Genomic DNA, 25,387 nt, shown 5'->3' with positions numbered 1-25,387 from the left:
CTGAGCGAGAGAGGGGATTGACTGCAAAAGGACATAATGACATTTTAGAGGATGATGAAAGAGTTCCAAAACTGAATTGTAGTGGTGGCTACACAATTGTATAAATTTGTAAAAAATTATTGAAAAATCATCCACTTACAATGGGTTTATTGTATGGCATATAAATTATATACCTCAATAAAACTGTAAAACAAAACCTTATTGGTTACTACCAAAATAGAAATAGAGTGTGTAACTCCTAAACAGTTAAAATAAAAATGAAATCAATAAAATCTGATTAACAGAAAGCAAAACAGGGATAAAATGAAACGAGAACATGTACATAATAAATATAATGGTAAAATTTCTCCAAACTTATAACTGTGAACATCAAAAATGGATTAATTTGCTAATTAAAAATGGACTACCCTTTTAAAAACTTAGGTATACATTAAAATTCTAAGAGTTATCTCTATACAAAGCAACACACAGACGAGCTCAAGGAGGCAACATGGTCCTGACTGTGGCTTTGGGAAGGGGCTGGTTGAAGGAAGTCAAGGAACGTCAAGATCAGGGTGTTGGACATAAGTACAGGCACACCTCGGAGACATTGCAGGTTTAGTTCCAGACCACTGCAAGAAAGCAAATGTTACAATAAAGTGAGTCACACTAACTTTTTGGCTTTCTAATGCATATAAAAGTTATGTTTACCCTATACTGTAGTCTATTATGTGTGCAAGAGCATTATGCCTAAAAAAAAGCAATGTACATATCTTAATTAAAAAATACTTTATTGGGCTTCCCTGGTGGCGCAGTGGTTGCAAGTCCGCCTGCCGATGCAGGGGACACGGGTTCGTGACCCATTCCGGGAGGATCCCACATGCCGCGGAGCGGCTGGGCCCGTGAGCCATGGCCGCTGGGCCTGCGCGTCCAGAGCCTGTGCTCCGCAATGGGAGAGGCCACAGCAGTGAGTGGCCCGCGTACCGCAAAACAAAAACAAACTTTATTGCTAAAAAATGCTAACCATCGTCTGAGCCTTCAGTGAGTCATAAATTTTTTTTTGCTGGTGAAGGGTCTTGACTCAATGCTGATGGCTGCTGCCTGATCAGGGTTGTGTTTGCTGAAGTCTGGGTGGGAATTTCTTAAAATAAAACAATAATGAAGTTTGCTGCATCAACTGACTCTTCCTTTCACAAACAATTTCTCTGCAGCAGGCAGTGCTGTTTGGATAGCCTTTTACTCACAATAGGACATCTTTCAAAATTGGAGTCAATCCTCTCACACCCTACCGCTGCTTTATCAACCAAATTTATGTAATATTCTAAGTCCTTTGTTGTTATTTCAACAAGTTTCACAGCATCTTCACCAGGAATAGATTTCCTCTCAAGAAACCACTTTCTTTGCTCATCCATAGGAAGCAACTCCTCATCCATTAGTTTTACCATAAGATTGCAGCAGTTCAGTCCCATCTTCAGGCCTCACTTCTAACTCTTGTTCTCTTGCCATTTCCACCACATCTGCAGTTACTTCCTCCACTGAAGTCTTAAACCCCTCAAAGTCATCTGTGAGGGTTGGAATCAACTTCTTCCAAATTCCTGTTAATGTTAATATGTGGACTTCTTCCCATGAATCATGAATGCTCCGAATGGCATCTAGAATGGTGAATCCTTTCCAGAAAGTTTTCAATTAACTTTGCTTAGATCCATCAGAGAAATCACTATCTATGGTAGCTATAGCCTTATGAATTGTATTTCTTAAATAATAAGTCTTGAAAGTCTAAATTATTCCTTGATGCATGGGTTGCAGAATGGATATTGTGTTAGCAGGTCTGAATACAACATTACTCTCATTGTACATTTCCATCAGAGCTCTTGGGTGACCAGGTGTATTGTCAACAGTCATTTTTTAATTTTTTATTCATTTAAGTCTATTTAATTATTTATTTTTTCGCAGTGTCGGGTCTTAGTTGTGGCACATGGGTTCTTCATCGTGGTGCTTGGGCTTCTCTCTAGTTGTGGCACGCAGGCTTAGTTGCCCTGCAGCATGTGGGATCTTAGTTCCCCTACCAGGGGTCAAACCGGCGTCCTCTGCATTGCAAGATGGATTTTTAACCACTGGACCACCAGGGAAGTCCCCTATTGTCAACAAACAGTCATGTTTTGAAAGGAACCTTTTTTTCTGAGCAGTAGGTCTCAATGATGGGCTTAAAATACTCAGCAGAAGTGTTGTAAACAGATGTGCTGTCATCCAAGCTTTTTTGTTCCATTTATAGAACAGAGGCAGAGTAGATTTAGAATGCTTAAGGGCCCTAGGATTTTCAGAAGGGTAAATGAGCACTGGCTTCAACTTAAGGTCACCAGCTGCATTAGCCTCTAATAAGAGAGTCAGCCTGTCCTTTGAAGCTTTCAAGCCAGGCATTGACTTCTCCTCCCTAGCCATGAAAGTCCTAGAGGCATCTTCTTCCGGTGAAAGGCTGGTTTATCTATATTGAAAGTCTGTTGTTTAGTGTAGCCACCTTCATTATTTATCTTAGCTAGATCCTCTGGATAACTTGCTGCAGCTTCTATATCAGCACTTACTGCTTCACCTGTGCTTTTGTATTATGGAGAGTTTCTTTCCTTCAACCTCATGAACCAACGTCTGCTAGCTTCAAACTTTTCTTCCACAGCTTCCTTACCTCTCTCAGACTTCATAGAATTGAAGAAAGTTGGGTCCTTGCTCTGCATTAGGCTTCGGCTTAAGGGGAATGTTGTGACTGGTTTGATCTTCTACCCAGACCACCAAAACTTTCTCCATAACAGCAATAAGGCTATTTTGCTTTCTTAACATTCCTGTGTTCACTGAAGTAGCAGTAACTTGTCTGTTTGGTGCAAGAGGCCTAGGCTTCAGCCTGTCTTGGCTTTCCACATGCCTACCTCACTAAGGTTAATCATTTCTACCTTTTGATTTAAAGTGAGAGATATGCAACTTCCTTTCACTTGAACACTTACAGGCCATTGTAGGGTTATTAATTGGTCTAATTTCAATAGTGTTATTTCTCAGGGTACAGGGAGGCCCAAGGGGAGGGAGAGAAATGGAGGGATGGCTAGTCAGTGCCATCTTTATATGGGCTGGTGGCACTTCAAAACAATTAAAATAGTAACACCGAAGTTCACTGATCACAGATCACCATAACAAATAATAACGGAAAAGTTTGAAATATTGTGAGAATCACCAAAATGTGGCACAGAGACAAAAAGTGAGCAAATGCTGTTGGAAGAATGGCGCCAATAGACTTGCTCCACGTAGGGTTGCCACAAACTTTCAATTTGTAAAAAACACAGTATCTGTAAAGCGCAGACAAAGCAAAGTGCAATAAAATGAGGTATGCTTGCATTGAAACTGTCTGCAATGATTATGGAATTCGGGCTGGAGAGTGAGATTGAGGGGGATTCTCTGGGAGGTAGGACAATGATAGCAATAAGGAATGTTAAAGGGTGGAATCAGTGGTGTGTCCCTGGAAGAAGGAAGTGTTTTTGCATTAGAGTGGAAGAATGATGGTTAAAATTGACAAAGAGAAAGGCAGAGAAAGATGACTCCTCCTCTCAGGCCTTTGCTTTGTGGGGTATGAGAGAAGGAGCAACCTCTTCTCCATGGGCCTCTAGTGAAAATGGTGTGATAAGAAGGCAGCCAGTGAAAGCATGGGTTGGGGGAGACAGAAATAGAGAGGGTATGTAAGAGCTAGGTCTGGATTTGCTAGTACGTAAGAGAATTTCGACCTACATTAAGCAAATAAGGAATTCCTGGATCTTATGAAATAAAAAGTCTCAGAAAAAGCATTGCAGGGTCGGTAAGATGACTTTACGAGATCATCAGAGAAGGATCATGCTTGCTTCTTGAGACACCATTCTTAGCACCTGGCTTTTGACCTCATCGTACCAAGATGGCTCCTGTAATGCCAGACATCATGTTCTATTTACAGAAGGAAGAAGAGAAAAAGGGCAAAAGTGTGTGCCAGGTTGAGTCTTTCCCTTTTAATAGCAAAATAATAGTTTTTCTGGAAACTCTGAAGTAGACTTGTGTCTACATCTCATTAGCTAAAATCATGTCAAATGACCACTCCTAGCTTTAAAGGAGCTTGAAAAATCAAAATTGTTTGACCTGGGGCACATTGATATTCCAAGTAAAATTGGTATTCTGTTAGTAAAGAATAAGAGGTAATAGAATTCTGGATATGTAGTAAGTGAACACCAGAGTATTCATGTATTACGATCTCATGTTGTTCTGAAAGGTACTTAAGGAGGTTTTACAAAGATGTTAAAAACATAGCAAAGATTTTAAGAAGTCTTAGAGATAGGGACTTCCCTGGTGGTCCAGTGGTAAAGAATCCACCTTCCAGTGCAGGGGATGCAGGTTCGATCCCTGGTTGGGGAACTAAGATCCTACATGCCGCAGGGCAGCTAAACCCGCGCGCCCCAACTACTGAGCCCTTGAGCCCTTGTGCCACCACGGCACAACTAGAGAGAGAAAACCCGCACGCCACATCCAGAGAGAAGCTCGCATGTCGCAACTAGAGAGAAGCCCACGCGCCTCAACGAAGACCCGACATAGCCAAAAAAATAAAAAGAAAAAATTTTTTAAAAGTCTTAGAGAAAAAGCAAAGGAGAAATAAAAATAAGATCATACATTGGAGATGGAAGTGGGCTTCATTCACAGAAGTTGCTCTAAGCTTTCTAGCAGCCAATTCAAAGAGGAAAGCACTTTTAAAAGGAAACTCCGTGTCGTTAGAAAAGGGTTTGTTTGGTTGGTTGGCTGGTTGGTTGGTTGTTGGGGGGAGTGCTCCAAAAGGCATAGTAAAAGGGCTAGGATGGGTGGGCAACCACCAGAGGTAGAGTGATTTATTGGGGAGAAAGTACAGAGCAGTAGCATGACAGCAGTACTTCAAAAGACAGAGTGTAAATACTGGTGGAGGAGGGAGATCATGGTTTGCCATTGTGAGAGTGATTGAAAATGACAGAGATTAGAAGCATGTTAGTATCAATTGGCTTTGAGGTTCAACACTGCTCCAGGCTAAGGCCTCTGATGGTGTCAGACCTGATGAGGCTGAAGTCTAGACCTCTGTCAAGAGTCTGCAGCCTTCCTCTTATACACATTAGAACAGTGCATGGTCTGTGTTGTGAGCTCCTCAGGAGACATCCGGCCAGATGAGAGGGACGCGGTTCCTAAAGTGTTCTCTTGCTGAGTAACTGAGAGAGGAGGAGGCAGAAAGGTGTGTTAGTTCCAAGGATCTCACTTCTCAGTGTAGTTTGGGCCCAATGTGACTTAAAAGCTATAGTTTCCACTTAAGGAAATTAAAACTCTCTTCAATGTGCAAGTAGTACTCACATTCCTAAAGCTGTCTCTCCACAAACAAAAGTTTGTGGGTACTTGCACCACTTCCATAGATGGTAATAATATAAGTACTATTGATTCCAAGACATGATTGTATTTAGCTTATTTATCTGTGTGTCTTTTTTTAACATCTGCAGTATATTCTAAATGAATAAGGGTCTAGTGTTTTAAATTCCTAGCATCTAGGACAATGCCTGATAAATAAATAATAATAAACAGGGCTTAACAAATAAACATTTAGTTCTTTGTCGTTTTTGTATCTTTTATTTGCTTCTCATAGTATTTTAAAAACAGCATTATGGAAAATTCTGGGGACTTCCCTGGTGATCCAGTGGTTATGACTCCTCATTTCTACTGCAGGGGGCGCAGGTTCGATCCCTGGTCAGGGAACAAAGATCCTGCATGCTGTGCAGCACGGCCAAGAAATTTAAAAAAAAAAAAAAAAAAGGAAAGAAAAGAAAAGAAAAATCTGGATGAAGCCATAAAATAGCTTATTAAAGAAATTATTAATTTTTTAAAAAACCTGGTACAAAAGCTATTTCCAGAGCTAAGTGCTTTGGAATATCAGATTTTCTTTTTGCAAACAAATAAAATTTAAAAAGTTAAAAATCCACATTCTGAATATACCTCTGATATTAGAATTTTAGAAAACAAATAATGCTGTGAACATACTGCTGCTCTAGTTGTCATGTAAGTACAAGGAAATGTTAGAAATTCTTTGTTGAAGTATCTTTCCTCTCAGTAGGTTCTTCCTGACTCTTCCCACGAGGCATACTATTGTCCATCGTCATCTGAAATCCATTTTCTTTTCTAAATGTTCCTCTTAAATTTGGCAATAACATATGAAAAGCAATGTTAATTAAGTATATCTTTCTTTTAAGACTTTAGCCAATAGTGTGGTGGTTCCTCAAAAAATTAAACATAGATTTACAATGATCCAACAATTCCACATCTGGAGATACACCCAAAATAACCGAAAGCAGCCATTTGAACAGATACTTGTACGTTAGTGTTCAGAGCAGCATTATCCACAATAGCCAAAAGGAGGAAGCAATCTGAGTGTCTGTCAACAGATGAATGGATTAAAAAATGTGCTATATATATTTTACTCTCAAAAAGGAAGGAAATTCTGACATACGCTACAACATGGATGAACCTTGAAAACATTAAGTGAACTAAGCCAGTCACAAAAGGGCAGATAGCATGTGATTCCACTTGCATGAGGTGCTCAGAGCAGTCAAATTCATAGAGACAGAAAGCAGAACCATGGTTGCCAGAGGCTGGGGTGGGTGTGAAGGGGGAATGGGGAGTTATTATTTAATGGGTACAGAGTTTCAGTTTGGGAAGATGAGAAAAGCTCTAGAGATGGATGGTGGTGATGGTTGCACAAGAATGTGAATGTACTTAATGGCCCTGAACTTAAAAATGGCTGTATATGTAAAAATGGTTAAAATGCAAATTTTATGTTATGTATATTTTACCACAATCAATCAATTAATCAATAAGACTTTAGCTCATGTAAAGATCTAAACAGTTACAAAATTAAAGGGAAAAAATCACCATTTTAATAGTTATAACTAAAGCAATAAATAAAAAGTGACCATAGCTTTGTGTCACTAAAACTTAATAGCAGAGAGTAATCTATTACAACATAAAATCACCTGGAAACAACGATTGCTGCAGAAAAAACTCCATTCTAAACATCTGTATTAGGTTAGCTATGATAAGATGTCAGGTTGTATTTGGTAGAAGTGAAAGATTTGTTGCAGAAATTTAGAATCAGATAGTTGTATCCCAAAATAACCACAAATGTTAAAAAGTCAGTTCTTAACAAATTAATCTGTAGATTCACCCCCATTCTGATCAAAATCTCAGCAGAATTTCTTGTAGATATCAGCAAGCTGATTCTAAAATTTTTTATGTAAAGGCAAAGGAACAAGTATAGCCAAAACAATTTTGAAAAAGAAGTTGGAGGACTCACACTATCTGATTTCAAGATTTACTATAAATCTATAGTAATCAAGACAGTGTGGTTTTGGCCAAAGGATAGACATATAGATCAATGGAACATACAGAGTCCAGAATTAAATCCTCAAAAATATGGTCAATTAATTTTTGACAGTGGTACAAAGGCAATTCAATGGAGAAAGGTTAGTCTTTTCAACAAATTGTGCTAGAACAATTGAATCCACATGCAAAATATAAACTTGATTCATACCTGACACTTTATATAAAAATTTGCTTAAAATGGATCATAGACCTAAAGCAAAATTTTAAACCATTAGAGGAACGCATAGGAGGAAATCTTTGTGACACTGGGTTAGGCAAACTGTTCTTAGGTATGACATCGAAACCATAGTTCTTAAAAGAAAAAAATGATCATTGGACTTCATCAAAACTAAAATTTTTCCTCTTTCAAAAACCTCAAAGAAAATGAAGATAAGCAACAGATTGCAAGAAAATATTTGCAACTTACATATATGGAAAAGGACTTGTAAACAGATGTAAAAAGAGCTCTTTAAACTCAATAATTAGATACAATGGAATATTATTCAGCCATTAAAAGGAATGCAACTTTGATATATGGTACAACATGGATGGACATTGAAACACTATGCTTAGGGAAATAAGCCAGACACAGAAGGACAAACATTCATTTATATGAGGCACCTAGAATAGGAAAATTAATAGAGACAAAAGGTAGAATAGAGGTTACTGGAGACTAGGGGAAGGTAGGGGAAAGGGGGTGTTAGTGTTTAATGGGTACAGAGTTTTTGTTGGAGATAATGAAAAACTTTTGGATATAGGTAATGGTGATGGTTATACAACATTGTGATTGTATTTAATACCAGTGAATTATATAACTATAAATGGTTTAAAAAGTTAAATATTATATATATTTTACTAAAATTTTGAAAACATTAATAAAAAATAACCACATTTTTTAAAATGCACAAAAGTTTTGAACAGATACGTCACCAAAGTAGATGTACAAATGGCTAACAAGCCCATGAAAAACTGCTCAACATTGTTCATCATAAAGGAAATGCAAATTGAAAACACAATGAGATGCTGCTATATACTCACAAGAATGACTGTAGTTAAAAAAAAAAAAGAAGACTGACATACCAAGTGCTGATGCATATTTGGAGCACCTAAAACTCACATACACAGCTGGTAGAAATGCAAAATGGTATGGAACTTTGGGAAGATGTTAGGCAGTTTCTTATAAATTTGAACATAAAATGCCACATGACCCAACAATCCCAGTCCTAAGTATTTACCCAAGAGAAATGAAAATTTATATTCGCACAAAACCCTGCATGCAAATGTTTATAGCAGCTTTATTCACATCACCAGACTTGGAAACAACTCAGTGTCCTTATACTGGGGAATGGATAAACCACCTGGGAATTCTACTCAGCAATAAAAAGGAACAAACTATTGACACAAGGAATAGCACTGATGAATCTCAAAAGCATTATTCTAAGTGAAAGAAGCTGGACTGAAAAAGCTATATACATATATCTGTATGATTCCATCTATATAAAATGGTAGAAAGGGCAACTCTAGGGGTGGAGAACAGATCAGTAGTTGCCAGGAGTTAGAGATTGAGGGGAAGTTTGACTACAAAAGGGCTGAATGAAGGAAACTTTTTGGGTGATGAAATTGTTGTACATCTTTACTATTCCGGTGGTTCTGTGACTCTATGCGTTAGTCAAAACTCAAAGTAGAGTGAATTTTACTGTATTAAATTGAAATATAAGTTTTTAGAAATAATCACATATATGATAATGAAAAGTGTAGTTAATAATAATAATAATCCTACCAAAACGAGATGTGTAGGAGTGGAGACGTAGTACCTTCAAGTACATACCCCCAGGTAGAAAATCCACAAACTGGAGGATAATTACAATTTCAGAGGTTCTCCCCAAGGAGCAACAGGTCAGAGCCCCACATTAACCTCCACAGCCCAGGGTCCTGCACCATGAAGACAAGCCCCCAGAATGTATGGCTTTGAAGGCCAGCAGGGCTTAATTTCAGGAGAGATACAGGGTTGTGGGAAGTAAAGACTCAACTCTTAAAGGGCACACACAAAATCTCACCCGCTCTGAGATGCAGAGCAGATGCAGTAATTTGAAAGGAACCTTGGTCAGATGAACTTGCTGCTATTGGAGAGTCTCACAGAGAGTAAGGAGGCTATTGGGACTCACCTGGGGGCAAAGACGCTGGCAGCTGCCATTGTGGGAAGCTCATCCTACCACCAGGACACTGGTGGTGGCAAGAGCTATTTTGGAATCCATCCTCTAGCTTATTGGCACTGAAACCTGTTCCCATGCACCAGCTGGTCAACACAAGTCCTGGGATACCCCCAAACCAAGCAGCTAGCTGGGGAGGGACACAGCCGCACCAACAAGCAGGCCAGCTGCCTTAGGACCCCCTGAGTCCCAGCTGCCCCAGACCTGGTCCCACCCACCAGAGGGCCCAGGACCAGGCACCACATACCAGTGGGCCAGAACCCAGGCATCGCAACTAGTCATCTGACACAGCCCTGCCCACCTGCAGTCCAACACCAGCTCCAGGAGCCCCGTGCCCCACAGCCAGAGACCCCAGGACCCTGCTTCACTTATCAGTGGGCCAGCACTAGGCCTGGGACCCGGCCTCCACTCCCAGGGGGTGGGTACCAGTTCTGGGACCCCTGTGGTCCCACAGTCAGCCCTGCAGCTAGCCATGTCAAGACCCAGTGCCTCCAGCAGGCTGGCACCACCCTAGGATTCCATGGACCCCCACCTCACCCACCAGTAGGTTGACAACAGTTCAAGGATACCTTGGGCTCCTCAGACAGCTGCCCCAGGATCTGGCCCTGCCCACCAGCAGGTCAACATTAGCTCTAGGACCCCTGGTCCTGCAGCCAGCTGCCTTGTGACCTGGCCTTGCCCACCAGCAGGCTGGCACCAGGCATGGGACTCCCTTGGCCATGCAGACAGCCATGCCAGGATGTGGCCTTGTCCATGAGTGGCCTGCAGCCTCTGCACAAGGCAGGGCCTGGCAACCAAACAGGCTGGGGACCAGTTATGCCTACCACACCACCCACAGTAGTCAGCTCCCCACAACAGAAGGATACATGCAGCCCACATAGAGGGCACCCCTAGAGCACAGAGATCTGGTTACCAAAGGGAGTATGCTTCTGGGTCCCATGGGACATCTCTCCAAAACTGGGAAATGTAACCAAACTACCAAATACATAAAAATAAAATTAGGCAAAATGAGGTGACAGAGGAATATGTTTCAAATGAAGGAACAAGATAAAACTCCAGAAGAACTAACTAAAGTTGAAGTAAACAATCTACCCCCAAAAGAGTTCAAGGTAATGTTCATAAAGATGCTCAAAGAACTCAGGAGAAGAATGGATAAACACAGTAAGAAGTTAAAAGTTTCTAACGAAGAGTCAGAAAATATAAAAAAGAACCAAACAGAGCTGAAGAATATAATAACTGAAATTAAAAAAATACGGTGGAAGGAATCAGCAGTAGATTCAGATGAAACAGAGGAATGAATGGATCAGCGACCTGGAAGACAGAATAGTGGAAGTCACTCAAGCTGAACAGAAAAAAGAAAAAAGAATTCTAAAAAATGAGGACAGTTTAAGAAACCTCTGGGAGAACATCAAGCATACTAACATTCACATTTTAGGGGTCCCAGAAGGAGAACAGAGGGAGAAAGCAGTAGAGAACATATTTGAAGACATAATAGCTGAAAAATTCTCTAACCTAGGAAAGGTAACAGATATCCAGGTCCAGGAAGCACCGAGAGTCCCAAAGAGGATCCACCTATAGAGGACCACACCAAGACACGTTGTAATTAAAATGGCAAAAATGAAAAATAAAGAAAGCATGTTAAAAACAGCAAGGGTTGGACTTCCCTGGTGGTGCAGTGGTTAAGAATCCGCCTGCCAATGCAGCGGACACAGGTTCAAGCTCTGGCCTGGGAAGATCCCACATGCCATGGAACAACTAAACTTGTGCACCACAGCTACTAAGCCTGCACTCTAGAGCCCATGTGCCGCAACTACTGAGCCCACGAGCCACAACTACTGAAGTCCACGTGCCTAGAGCCATTGTTCCGCAACAAGAGAAGCCACGATGATGAGAAGCCCGCACACCACAATGGAATAGCCCCCGCTTGCCACAACTAGAGAAAGCCCGCGTGCAGCAACGAAGACCCAGTGCAGCCAAAAATAAATAAATAAAATAAATAAATTTAAAAACAACAAGGGAAAAGCAACAAGCTATGCACGAGAAAACTCCCATACAGCTATCAGCTGACTTTCCAGCAAAAACTTGGCAGGCCAGAAAGGAGTGGCATAATATATTTAAAGTGATGAAAGGGAAAAATCTACAACCAAGAATACTCTACCTAGCAAGATTATCATTCAGATTTGAAGGAGAGATGAAAAGTTTTACAAACAAGCAAAAGCTAAAAGAGTTCAGCACCACAAATCTGGCTTTATGAGAAAGAGACTTCTCTAAGCAGAAAATAAAAGACCACAACTAGACTATGAAAATTAGGAAAGGAAAAATCTCACTGGTAAAGGCAAATATACAGTGAAGGTAGTAGATCAGCCATGTATAAAGCTAGAAGGAAGGTAAAAAGGCAAAAGTAGTAAAATCATCTATATCCACAATAAATAGTTAAGAGTTACAAAAACCAAAAAGGTGTAAAATATAATGTCAAAAACAGTAGAGTTAATACTTATCTTTCTCAAGGTATTCCAAAAACTTGCAGAGAAAGAAATACTTCCAAACTCATTCTATGAGTACAGCATCACCCTGATACCAAAACCAGACAGAGATAGCACAAAAAAAGAAAATTATAGGCCAATATCACTGATGAACATAAATGTAAAAACCCTCAACAAAATATTAGCAAACTAAATTCAACAATACTTAAAAGAATCATATACTGTGATCAAGTGGGATTTATCCCAGGGTTGCAAGGATGGATCAATATCTGCAAATCAATCAGTGTGGTATACAAATTGTGTGATATACAAATCAGTGTGATTAACAAGTTGAAGAATAAAAAGTATATGATCATCTCAATAGATCTGGAAAAAGCATTTGACATAATTCAACATCCATTTATGATAAAAACTCTCAACAAAATGGGAATATACTTCAACATAATAAAGGCCATATATGGCAAACCCTCAGCTGACATCATGCTTAATGGTGAAAAGCTGAAAGCATTTCCTTTAAGACCAGGAACAAGACAAGGATGCCTACTCTCACCACTTTTATTCAATGTAGCTTTGGAAGTCCTAGCCACAACAATCAGACAAGAAAAATAAAAGGAATCCTAATTGGAAAGGAAGAAGTAAAACTGTCACTGAAAAGATACTACACATAGAAAATTCCAAAGATGCCATCAAAAACTGCTGGAACTCCTCAAGGAATTTGGTAAAGTTTCAGTATACAAAATCAATATACAGAAATTTGTTGTATTTCTATACACTAACAATGAACTATTAGAAAGAGAAATTAAGAAAACAATTCCATTTACAATCACATCAAAAAGAATAAAATACCTAGGAATAAATCTATCTATGGAGGTAAAAGACCTGTACTCACAAAACTATCAGAAGCTGATGAAGGAAACTGAAGATGACACAAACAGATGGGAAGATATACTGCAGAACTAGAACAAATAAATCTAAAATTTGTACAGAAGCACAAAAGACTCCAAATAGCCAAAACAACCTTGAGGAAGAAAAAGCTGGAGACATTATGCTTCCTGATTCCAAAATATACTATAAAGCCCCAGTAATCATAACAGTATGGTACTGGGACAAAAACAAACACACAGATCAATGGAACAAAATAGTAGGCCCAGAAATGAACCCACACTTATATGGGCAATTAATCTACAACAAAGGAGCAAGAATATACAATGGAGAAAAGACAGCCTCTCTAATAAATAGTGTTGGGAAAACTGGAGAGCTACATGCAAAAGAATCAGTCTGGAATGCTTTCTCACACCACACACAAAAATTAACTCAAAATGGATTAGAGACTTAAATGTAAGACCTGAAACCATAAAACTTCTAGAAGGAAACATAAGCAGTATGATCTTTGACATTGGTCTTAGCAATATGCTTTGGATATACCTTCTCAGGCAAGGGAAACAGAAGCAAAATAAACAAATGGGACTACATCAAACTAAAAAGCTTTCACACAGCGAAGGAAATTGTCAGCAGAAGAGAAAGGCTGCCTACTGAATGGGAGAAGATATTTGCAAATGATATATTTGATAAAGGGTTAATGTCCAAAATATACAAAGAACTCATACAACTCCACATCAAAAAAACCAACCCAGTTAAAAAATGGTCAGAGTACATGAATAAACATTTTTCCAGAGAAGACATATGGATGGTGAACAGACACATGAAAAGATGCTCAACATCACTCACCATCAGGGAAATGCAAATCAAAACCACAAATATCACCTCACACCTGCCAGAATGGCTATTATCAAAAAGACAACAAATAACAAGTGTTAGCAAGGATGTGGAGAAAAGGGAATCCTTGTCCACTGTTGGTGGGAATGTAAATTGGTGTAGCCACTATGAAAAACAGTAAGGATATCCCTCAAAAGATTAAAAATAGAACTACCATATGATCCAGCAATTCCATGTCTGGGTATTTACTCAGAAAAAACAAAAACACTAATTCAAAAAGACATATGCACCCCAGTATTCACAGCAACATTATTTACAATAGCCAAGATACAGAAGCAAACTAAGTGCCCGCCAACTGAGGAATGGATAAAAAATGTGATATATATACACACACACATATATATACAGTGGAATATTACTCAGCCATAAAAAAGAAGCCTTGCCACTTGCGACAACATGGATGGACCTGGAGGGTATTATCCTAAGTGAAATAAGTCAGACAGAGAAAGACAGATACTGTATGATTTCACTTATATGTGGGATCTAAAAAACAAAGTAAATGGATGAACAAACATAACTAAATAGAAACAAACTCACAGATATAGAGAACAAACAGGTGGTTGCCAGAGAGGAGGGCAGTGGAAGGAGGAGAGAAATAGGTAAGAGAGATTGAGGGATACAAACTTCCAGTTATAAAATAAATAAAATGTACAGCTATGAAATGTACAGTGTGGGGAATACAGTGAGTAATTATGTAGTATTTTTGTATGGTGATAGGTGGTAACTAGACTTATCATGTTGATAATTTTAAAATGTATAGAAATATCAAATCACTATGTTGTATGCCAGGAACTAATATAGTGTTATAGGTCAATTATACTTCTAAAACAAAGAAGCAAGCAAACAAACTTATAGGAAAAAAGATCAGATTTGTGTTTACCAGAGGTTGGAGGGATGGGGGAGGCACAACTGGATGAAGGCAGTCAAAAGGTATAAACATCCAGTTACAGAATAAATAAGTACTAAGGCTGTAATGTACAACATGGTAAATACAATTAACACTGCTGTACATTTACATGAAAGTTGTTAAGAGAGTAAATCTTAAGAGTTCTCATCACAAGGAAAACATTTTTTTCTATTTCTTTAATTTTGTATCTCTATGATATGATGGATGTTCACTAAACTTATTGCAGTAATCATTTCGTGATGTATGTAAGTCAAATCATTTTGCTGTACACCTTAAACTTACACAGTGCTGTACGTCAATTATGTCTCAATAAAGCTTGAAGGAAAAAAATAATCCTGTAGATCAATTGAGGTGATTAGTGAAACAATGAGTATATGATCAAGAAACATGAAAAATATCAACACAGATACTGCACAGTATGTGAGGAGATGTGCTAATGTAAACATTTTGCCAGGTGTGATAAAGACAAGGTGATTCTGCACCAAAAGCTGTCTTTCAAATATGCATTGGTAAGTGGATCACTATACTACTGCAACGATAAACCCAAACCATATTTTAAAGAATACTATAGAATTAACCACTATATGACATACGAAGAGCCATAATAATATATGAACAAATTTTGCCAACAGATTAGTTATTCTGCTATCTGATAAAACTAAAAGGCAGTGGAAAAAATGCCTTGCTATTAAAAACACCAGAGAAATTTATCTGGGAGTGGGGGGGGTGCAGTATGTGCCACTAGCAGAGGAGCTGAAAGCAAATGTGGAAACTCAAAACGATCAAAGTAAAGCTGCTTATCCTCCTAGCAACTGGCATGACTTCATATACATGAAATCTTACTTGGACATCTTATCACATAGAAATGCTTTGATGTCAGTTTAGAATCAAGGACTTCTATATGCTTCTTAAATAACCAGAGGTTTCTATCTCCATAAACTGTTATAAAGTTCTTTTGTTAAAATAAGTTAAGTTTGATTTTTTAAATGATCACATCTAGGGACTTCCCTGGTGGCACAGGGGTTAAGAATCTGCCTGCCAATGTAGGGGACACAGTTTCAAGCCCTGCTCCGGGAAGATCCCACATGCCACGGAGCAACTAAGCCCATGCGCCACAACTACTGAGCCTACGCTCTAGAGGCCGCAAGCCAAAACTACTGAGCCTGTGTGCTGCAACTACTGAAGCCTGTGCACCTAGAGCACGTGCTCCACAACAAGAGAAGCCACCGCAATGAGAAGCCCACGCATCACAACGAAGAGCAGTCCCTGCTCGCCGCAACTAGAGAAAGCCCATGCAGCAACGAAGACCCAACGCAGCCAAAAATAAATAAATAAAATTATTTTTTAAAAATCACATCTAGTGTTTGTAAAGTGTATTAACTGTGTGAAGAATATATATGTGTGTGCACATATATATATGTATATCTCCTCATTTAAACTTAGGTTGGAATTTTAAGGATTTTAGAAACTTTCAAACCTATAAAATTCTGTTATTCCAAAGTAGTTCAAGAGTTTTATGGCAATTTAGTCATGGAAATACATACATTATAAACATTCTAATTAACTTTGGTACTTTTTCTCCATAATAACAAGAAATTATAGGATTTGTAGAGACCTACAGTTTAGGCAGCTGCTACCAACAGTGCGTGGTATTTGAGCTGTGGACTTGATTCAAACAGCAACTGAGATTCCATCTCTCTCTCAGACCACACAATGTAGAATGCTAGAATTTTAGAATTTTATACCTGGAAGGGACATGAGAGATTTTTTAGTACAATCCTCTCATTTTACAAGTAAGAAAACTGAGGACCAGAGAAGCTTAATGATAAATCATTTGACATATATTTAGATACCAAAAAACAACTAGATTAAAAATAGTTCCAGAGTAGGAAAACCAGAGCCAACTCAAATATGTTACAACCTTCAGCTGATTATATACCTCTCTCCTTGTTGTTTTCATCTAAAAGATAAATAATTTTTATTATCTGTAAACTTCTAGTTGTCTGAAGTGCACAGGGAACCCTGAGCAGAAGAAATCCCTGTGTTTGGCCTGCCTACCACATAGGAGCATCAGTAGGTCCAGGGAGGATGGGTTGCCTAAAAGTTCCACTAAGTTTTTAGGGCTTTCAAACCTCACTGGCATTCAGCTGCTGGTAAAAAGAAATGTTTACATAGTTTACTGTGTACTAACCATAGTACTTTATGTATATCAACCCACAATAATTCTACGAGGCAAGTATTAGTATCATTCCCATTTTATAGATGAGGAAACTGAGGTACAGTTTAAAAGGTTTAATAACTTGTCCAATGTTAACCAGGCAGTAGTAAATTGTAGAGCTGCGATTAGCAACTGTTAGTCTGGCTCTAGCCATTCTGTTGTTACCTCAGAAAAACTGCATCCTTTCTAAGGGCTTTACATATATCGATTTGTTTAACCTGCATAATAATCCTATAAATACCTAATATTATTAGCTCCATTTCATAGATGTGAAAGCTGAGGGACAGGTTAGGTAATTTGCCCAAGGTAACACAGCTAGTAAGTTTCAGAGCCAGAATTTGAATTCAAGCAAACTGCCTATGGATAACGCCCTTAACCACTGGTTAAGCAAACAGTTTTGTTTTGCTTATTGTCAAAATTTATTCATATTAAAATTTAAAAATATATTTAATCTGAGAAATATGAAGCAATAAATAACATGTAAAATATGTTACTTAAGTATATTACTGATATACTTTTGAGAATATACTAATGAAATGTACTGTTTAAATGGCAGTGTGTTTGCTGCAAGAAATCCTTGTAGGAATTGCTGGAGTTTTATTTATATTACTGCAAAAACCGATGCTAGTTCAATCACTTTCATATGAAGATATATGACAACAGATTGAAGTTTCTCCTTAAACATCTGTCTCCAAGATTATGTCTAAGGGAAATATTACTTTCACTAGTGAGAAATTTGACATTGCAGTTGTGTTTGTGCTATTGGCAGAAAGATTTGGGGCGCTTAATAAAATTTTCAGACGTTACAGTAGACTTTTCTGGGTCAAACATGTTAATATAAAAATGTTTAAAATATATTTGACTTTACTAGGGGTTCTAAGTGTAGCTATAGTATTTATATTTTGTATTGGAAGTCTATCAGATTACTTAATATATGATTGAGGATGAAACCTTTACAACTGTGGAGTCTATTAACATGCTCCTTTTTATAATAAATACAACACCATTAACTTACTTGGTTATAGGATATGCACATGGAGTTGCTTTCCTTGCACTCCTCTCATATTAAAGATGCAGATGTGTGAAGGCACCCAACAGAGTTAGTGATGCAGTATGACTGCAGTTAACAAAGACTATTTCAGTTTTGAACACTCTGATTGCTAGGAATATCAAAGTTATGACCTTCTCAACAGCTAATCCCACCATACTACATTAAATATTCTCATAGACTGTAAATTTTGCCATTGAATATCTGTAAGATCTATAAGGATAAATATAAAAAACTTATCCCAGGGGCATGTGTTAAAAACTTAAAATGGAGCTAATAAGAACTAGTAGAAATGAAACAGAATGAATAAGAAAATACAGAGATAAAAGTGGAGTTGGGAAAGAACAGGAAACCTAAGAAGAAGAAAGTGTGTCAAATAGAAAACTAAAATAAAGGAGAAAAACTTGGAAACGAGCAATTGAAAAGGCAGTATCTGTAGAAAACAAAAGAAGGAAAACATAAGGAAAAATGAACATAAAATAATGAGAATGAAACCAAAACAAAATACTGAAGACCAGCAGATTAAAGAACATATTTTTAAAAACTTTTTATTTTATATTGGAGCATAGCCGATGAACAATGTTGTGATAGTTTCAGGTGCACAGCAAAGTGACTCAGCCATACATATACATGTGTCCAATTCTCCCCCAAACTCCCCTCCCATCCAGGCTGCCACATAACATTGAGCAGAGTTTCCTGTGCTATACAGTAGGTTCTTGTTGGTTATCCACTTTAAATATAGCAATCTGTACATGTCGATTCTAGACTCCCTAACTATCCCTTTCCCATCCTTCCCCTCGGTAACCGTAAGTTCAAAGAAAACACTTTTAACAAAAAGACTTCTTTTTTTTTGGCTGCGCTGTGCAGCTTGCAGGATCTTGGTTCCCTGGCCAGGGATCTAACCCATGCGCCCTGCAATGGAAGCGCAGAGTCCTAACCACTGGACTGCCAGGGAAGTCCCCAAGAAAAATTTTTAACAAGAAAAAAAATCTATAATGGTGCTATTTAATACTCAAATAGCTGTACATATAAAATATTCACTCCATTGTGTAGTAAGCAGATATCCTTTGCACCAAAGGGAAATCACAGTGCAGACCGCTAGGGCTTTGGAGAAAATCCATGTTCCCTTTTTAGATAATTATTCTCCTTTTTAGGAAGAGCTCCAGTCTTGCTATTTAGCCCTGGGTAGAGACTGAATGCCTAACCATGGGACATCAAGTGACCACAATAACTGAGCTTTCTTTTATGAAATGAGTGCTATTTGGACCACCAAATGATAAGGCTGATTGTGCTTGGCAGCAATCTATCACCGAGTGGAAATTGTATATGATATTGGATTTGAGCAAAGATGGAAGGCACAAGTAATTGCATGAAGTGTCCTTCAACAGTGACTCTTCCTCTCCTTCAATCTATATTTACAGCCTTATGGGAGATTCTTATAACTGGTTTATTGAGGAGGAAGGTGAAAAACCCAGGACTGGTTTACAAATGGTTCTTCATGATATACTGGCATCAAGCTGGATGGTTGTATCATTACAGTTCCAATGGAGAGGTGGCCCTGGAGGGCAGTAGTGGAGGGAAATTCTCTTAACAAGCATAATCGAGAGCAACACATTGGACTGTCCACCTCCTCTGGACTGAAACACGATCAGAAGTATGGATCTTCAGTGATTCGTGAGCACTTGCTAACATTTAGATTGGACTGTCAGGGACTTGGAGAGGACAAGGTTGGAAAATTGATGCAAGAAGGTCTGGGGAAGAGCTATATGGATAGACCTCTCAGAACAGGCACAGGGTATATGAAGATATTTATGTTCCATGCAAATTCTTACCAAAGGGCATCACTTGAAGAGGAGGCTTTCAATAATCAGGTGGACAAAATGATGCTCCCTTGATGTCTGTAAACCACTGTCCCCAGCCACCCTAGTGCTTTCTCAATGGACCCATGTGCAAAGTGGCCATGTGGCTGAAATGGAGGCTCTGCATGGGCACAGCAATATTATCTGCTCACCAAGGCTGACCTTGTAGCCTTGTTACATTGTCACTGCTGAGTGCCTAACTAATCAACAGCACAGACCAACACTGGGTCTTCTGTTTGACACTCTTCATTGGAAGGACAAACCAGCTACCTCCTGATTGGTTGATTATATTGGACTACTTCCCTCGTGGAAGATGACAGAGATCTTTTCACTGGAATATATATATATATATATATATATATATATATATATATATATATATATATATATATTTTTATATATATGATATAGATTTGCCCTCCCTGCCTATAATGCTTCTGCTGGCACCACCGTCCATGGACTCACAAAATGCCTTATTCATTTTCATTCTATTCTGTACAACACTGCTTCTGATTAAGGGCCTGGCCAGATAGAACAGTGGAGTGGATTACTCAAGATTCAGTCAGTTTAAAGACAACATCCAGAAAGAATGTGGTTTCACATTTTACATCATCCACATCTTACATCTTAAAATGCAATATATGCTTTGAATCAGAGCCCAGTGTGTCGTGTGTCTCTCCCATAGCCAGACTAAACACGGGAATAAAAAGATGAAAGTGGGAGTGGCTCTTCTCACTATTATATGTAAAAACCTGATTGCAAAATTTTTGCTTTCCATCCTCCTAACATCAAACTACTGATCTGGAGATCTTGATTCCTGGGTTAAGAATGCTTCCAGGGCTTCCCTGGTGGCACAGTGGTTGAGAGTCTGCCTGCCAATGCAGGAGACATGGGTTCAGGCCCCGGTCCAGGAAGATTCCACAAGCCGTGGAGCGGCTGGGCCTGTGAGCCATGGCCGCTGAGCCTGTGCGTCCAGAGCCTGTGCTACGCAACAGGAGAGGCCACAACAGTGAGAGGCCCGCGTACAGCAAAAAAAAAAAAAAAGGATGCTTCAAAAAGGGGCCACAACATGGTTCTTCTACTGGACTGGAAGATGAAACTGCCAGTTGGGCATTTACTGCTCCTCATGCTACTGAGTCAGCAGATCAGCTTTTTTTGGATGGAGAGATTGATCCTGATTACAAAGGGAAAACTGGGTATCTGGTATACTGTGAGGGTAGGAAGGACATGTCTTCAACCCAGAACATTCTTGAGAGCACCTCTTAGTATTTCAATGTCCAAACGTAAAAGTTAACGCAAATTTCAGCAACCAAATCAAGGCAGGACCACTGAGCATTTAGGAATGAAATTTTGGGTCACCTTTTCAATCTGAATTCATTCTCAAATTCTTACAGATCCACAATCCTTTGTCCACAATTCTGTAATCTAAAAGCACTGAAACTTGAAAGCATTTTCACATTTTGCCTGTTCTAATTTAGCAGTAAAACCTGAGTAGAACTGATGTGAAGTAACTTATAGACTTTATTTTTCCACTTAGTGTGAAAATTTATATGTTTTGCAGAAACATTAATGCATTTGATTATAGGTCACTGTTTCAGAACCCACGTAGAGTGTTAGGTAATTACACAGTTTTGGACCATACTGCCTTTTGAAAAATCCCAAATGTGTTACTTATGAAACATATCCAGCCTTTAAGGGTTTCAGATGAGGACTGTGAATCTGTATCAGTAGTGTTACAAGAATGTGCTGGATATGTTTATTTAAAAAAATCTTTGTTGAACTTTTTCACTGGTGTAATGGGGTGAATTCTGTTCCCCCACCCAATTCATGTTGAAGCACTAACCCCTAGTACCCCAGAATGTGACTGTATTTGGAGACAGGGTCTTCAAAGAGGTAATTAAGATAAAATGAGGTCCTTAGGTTAGGCCCTACTCCAATATGACTGGTGTCCTTATAAGAAAATGAGGTTAGGACACATATACAGAGGAAAGACCAGATGAAGAAACAGAGAGAAGGCGGCCATCTGTAAGCCAAGGAGACACCCCTCAGAAGAAACCAACCCTGCTGACACCTTGATCTTGGACTTCCAGACTCCAGAATTGTTAGAAAATAAATTGCTGTTGCTTAAGCCACCCAGTCTGTGGTATTGTTTTGGCACCCCAGAAGCTAATACAACTGGTAACATATAATTTTTATGACCAACAAACATCAATAAAGGTATCTCCATTTTGTAAAAACAAAACACCAACTGACTAAACAAAAACCAATCAACCTTTTAAAATGTGATTGGTTTTACACCTGTAGCTTGCTATTGTTGTACTTCATTTTGAGTTCTTTCAGGGAAGGTTTGTAGCTTATTTCTGCTTGTAGCTTGTAGCTATTTCTGTTTGTAGCTTATTTATACCATTTTCCCCCTCAAATTCCAGTTGATAAACAAGATGGTACTTCTCATTTCAGGTAATAGCTCCTGTTGCCTAATAACTATATATAAAGCTTTAATACATAGTTTTTATTGCTGTTGTTATGCTTGCCTTGTTGATATAAACTCAGGACTAATCAGAACAGCCTGGGGTCTCTGGGATCCAAGGTCAGTTTCTTGATATAAGACAGGTGCACTCAATCTTTTTTATCCACCTCCACAGAGAACAGAATCCTGTGTGCAAGAGTCCATGCACGTTTCAGTAACTTCTCCAGTCTCTACCATTCTCGGAAGCATAAGAGAATGGAAGTTAATATTATTATATTGATGGCCCACGGATTTTTTTTTTTTGGCTGTGCCATGTGGCTTGTGGAATCTTAGTTCCCTGACAAGGGATCAAACCCTGGTACCCTGCAGTGGAAGCGTAGAGTCCTAACCACTGGACCACTAAGGAATCCAGGGATTATTTTAATTTTTAAAAGGTACAGCATTAGAAAACTTCAAGAATTTATTGTTAAATGGTTAAAAACTATTGTTAAACTGTACCATTTTACAAGTGACCCTAGTGAATTGCATGTCTAAAGTACTGAACTCTGGTGTACTAAAAGGATAAATGAATGGGTAAGAACCTGCATCATCTAGTGACAAGCATCTTTCTCTTCTCCGCCAGCCACTCTTCCAGACAGGTAAGAAACACTTTAGGAAAAAGGTGTGATTTTTGTGGTGAAGTAGGAGAAGTAGCTCCTGTATCTCTGTCTCCATGGAAGCCTAGTACAGGAAGGGGTTTTTCTAAGATAAGCACCAATAAATGGGAGGCAGCGGGTACAGTGCAAGGGCATGTGCCTTGGTATTTCGCAGAAAATGGGTTTCTGGTTCTTCTACAGGGACTACATTGCAGAGTTGTAAAGTAGTTTGGAGAGTTGTAAATTTCAGCAGTGATTGATGATCCACTGCCCAGAATGTGCTTAACAGGCTGTAAATCCTGGTATGAAAAAAAATTACCTCACTGTAGAATTGTGACACAGGTGAATGTATTCATTCTGAGAATATTTACTGACTGCCTACTATGTGTCAGACTATTCTAGGGGCTGGAGATGCAGTGATGAAGACAATGGATAAAAGTTCCTGCCCTTCTTGAATTTATGATTCAGAGGTGGAGCTTACTTTATAATGGTGGATGTTATATTCTAGCGAAATGGTGATTTGCACGTTGGGGATTTTTAGAGTGCTCCATTTGCTTTTCTTTTGATTTAAAAATACTTTGTTGCCATCACTTTTGCAAGTAGGCCACTTTTTGTTAATCTCCTTGATAATCCATCCAGCTGAGGAATTTAAAAACATCACAATACCTTAGACTTGGAAGGGACCTGCATTGAGATAATAGTTTTAACTCCTTTATCTTACAGATGGAAAAAAGGAAGTGACTTACCTAAATTTACCATTACATTACTGAGAGATTGAAGACTAGGCCTTAGATCTCTGTATGCTTTCCTCAATCATATTCCTCATGGTTTCTGGGTTTCTGAATTGAGGTCTGAGTCATAAGAAGCGATGCTTGCAAAAAACACAGATGGTGCGATGAGTTCAGAAACGGCTGTAGATTGCAAACCTGATTTGGTTAATCAGAAAGCAGGGCTTGAAAATAGAAACAGACTCACAGATATAAAAAACAAACTTGCTACCAAAGGCGAGAGAGAAGCAGGGAGAGACAAATTAGGGGTATGGGATTAATAGATACAAACTACTATGTATAAAGTAGATAAGCAACAAAGATATATTGTACAGCACAGGGAATTATAACCATTATCTTGTTATATTTATAATGGAGTATAATCTGTAAAAATACTGAATCACTATGCTGTAACCTGAAACTAATACTGTAAATCAACTATATTTCAATTAAAAAAAAAAAAAGCAAGCATGACTTGGTGAAATACTGACGGGGTATCTGAGCTCTAATCCTGGCCAGTTCATTAAAGAAAACATTTAACCTGGTCCCTAAATTCCTTCTTTCAAATGTAGGGATAGGCTAGTTGATGAGAACATTTGCATAGTACTCTGAGCCCTTTAAAACATGCATTTATGTAAAGAGATTTACAAAGTGCCAGCACATAGTGGTAAAAAGTGTCATTAGGCTAAGAAGTCTCAGAGCCTTAGCAAAGTTCTTGATCAGCGTGGTGACATAATGTTACCCGCATTTATTATTAATCTGGTTGTGAATTACTGAATAGATTGAGGAGGTGGGGCTGGAGCTTCAGAGACCAGTTGGATGGGTTGCCAGAGTCCAGTACAACACGAGGGCATCCAGTACGCTACGGTAATGAGACCTGGGAGGAAAGTGTTCTTTTCTTAACAACGTTCAGGGCACATGCAATCTCGTTATTTACAAAGAAGAAAAAAGGTTTTATGAGTGTTTTTTGTTGTTGTTTCTTTTTAAAGCAGCTACTGTAGAGGCCTGGGAGGCGAGAAGAGCGCATTTGGAATTAAACCAGGGTTAGATTCCTGGCTTTATCCTTTTCTAATTAGGTAATATAGAGGAAGTCACCTAACCTCTCGAGCCTCGGTTTCGTTTCCTCCAAATTAAGGGCGACAATCCCTACTTGGTAGAGCATTTGTGTGCACAAAACCAAGTGGCTTAAGGCACCTAGCAATGGCGCTCACTGGTGGCTGCCGCCTGCCCCCGGGTATCCTTCGAGCTAGGGCTGAGACGCCAAGGACCGCCCAGGCCCGGAAAGCGGTTCTACCTGGAGACCGCAGTCGCGCACTCTGCTCCGGAGTCGGGCTGACCTCTGAACGCCGGCCCCCGCCTTGGACCAGGCTTCGCGCAGGATGACAGAGCATCTCTCGCTGGAGGGGCTCCCAGGATGCCGACAGGAAGCGGGCGGCACCGGGCGGAGAGGCGGTGACCGCGCCTGAGGCTGCGGCGGCCACCCCCACGCGGCAGCCCGCGAACTCGCCGCGAGTGCTGGGCCGCGCTGGCCTCGTTTGAAGTCTCCGGCGCGGCCGCTGGTTGGCGGGCGCGGGTCACGTGGCCCAGGCAGGAGTTTCCCCGACAGCTGGAGGCTGCGT

At 39.3% G+C, this 25,387-nt stretch overlaps 1 long non-coding RNA gene across 1 annotated transcript; it reads right to left on the bottom strand.

The window, feature by feature from the left end:
* On the bottom strand, window positions 1–25,198 carry LOC132433607 (uncharacterized). The gene is made up of 3 exons (XR_009521183.1): window positions 25,063–25,198; window positions 23,748–23,927; window positions 1–611 (listed from the first exon to the last, which is right to left on the bottom strand). It is a non-coding gene; the product is annotated as an uncharacterized lncRNA (long non-coding RNA).
* Between the last annotated feature and the right edge of the window lie 189 nt (window positions 25,199–25,387).

Source organism: Delphinus delphis, chromosome 11, assembly GCF_949987515.2.
Source record: "Delphinus delphis chromosome 11, mDelDel1.2, whole genome shotgun sequence".
Taxonomy (NCBI): Eukaryota; Metazoa; Chordata; class Mammalia; order Artiodactyla; family Delphinidae; genus Delphinus; species Delphinus delphis.
Note: the sequence above shows the minus strand (reverse complement) of the source record. Positions and strands in the feature narration are given on the sequence as shown.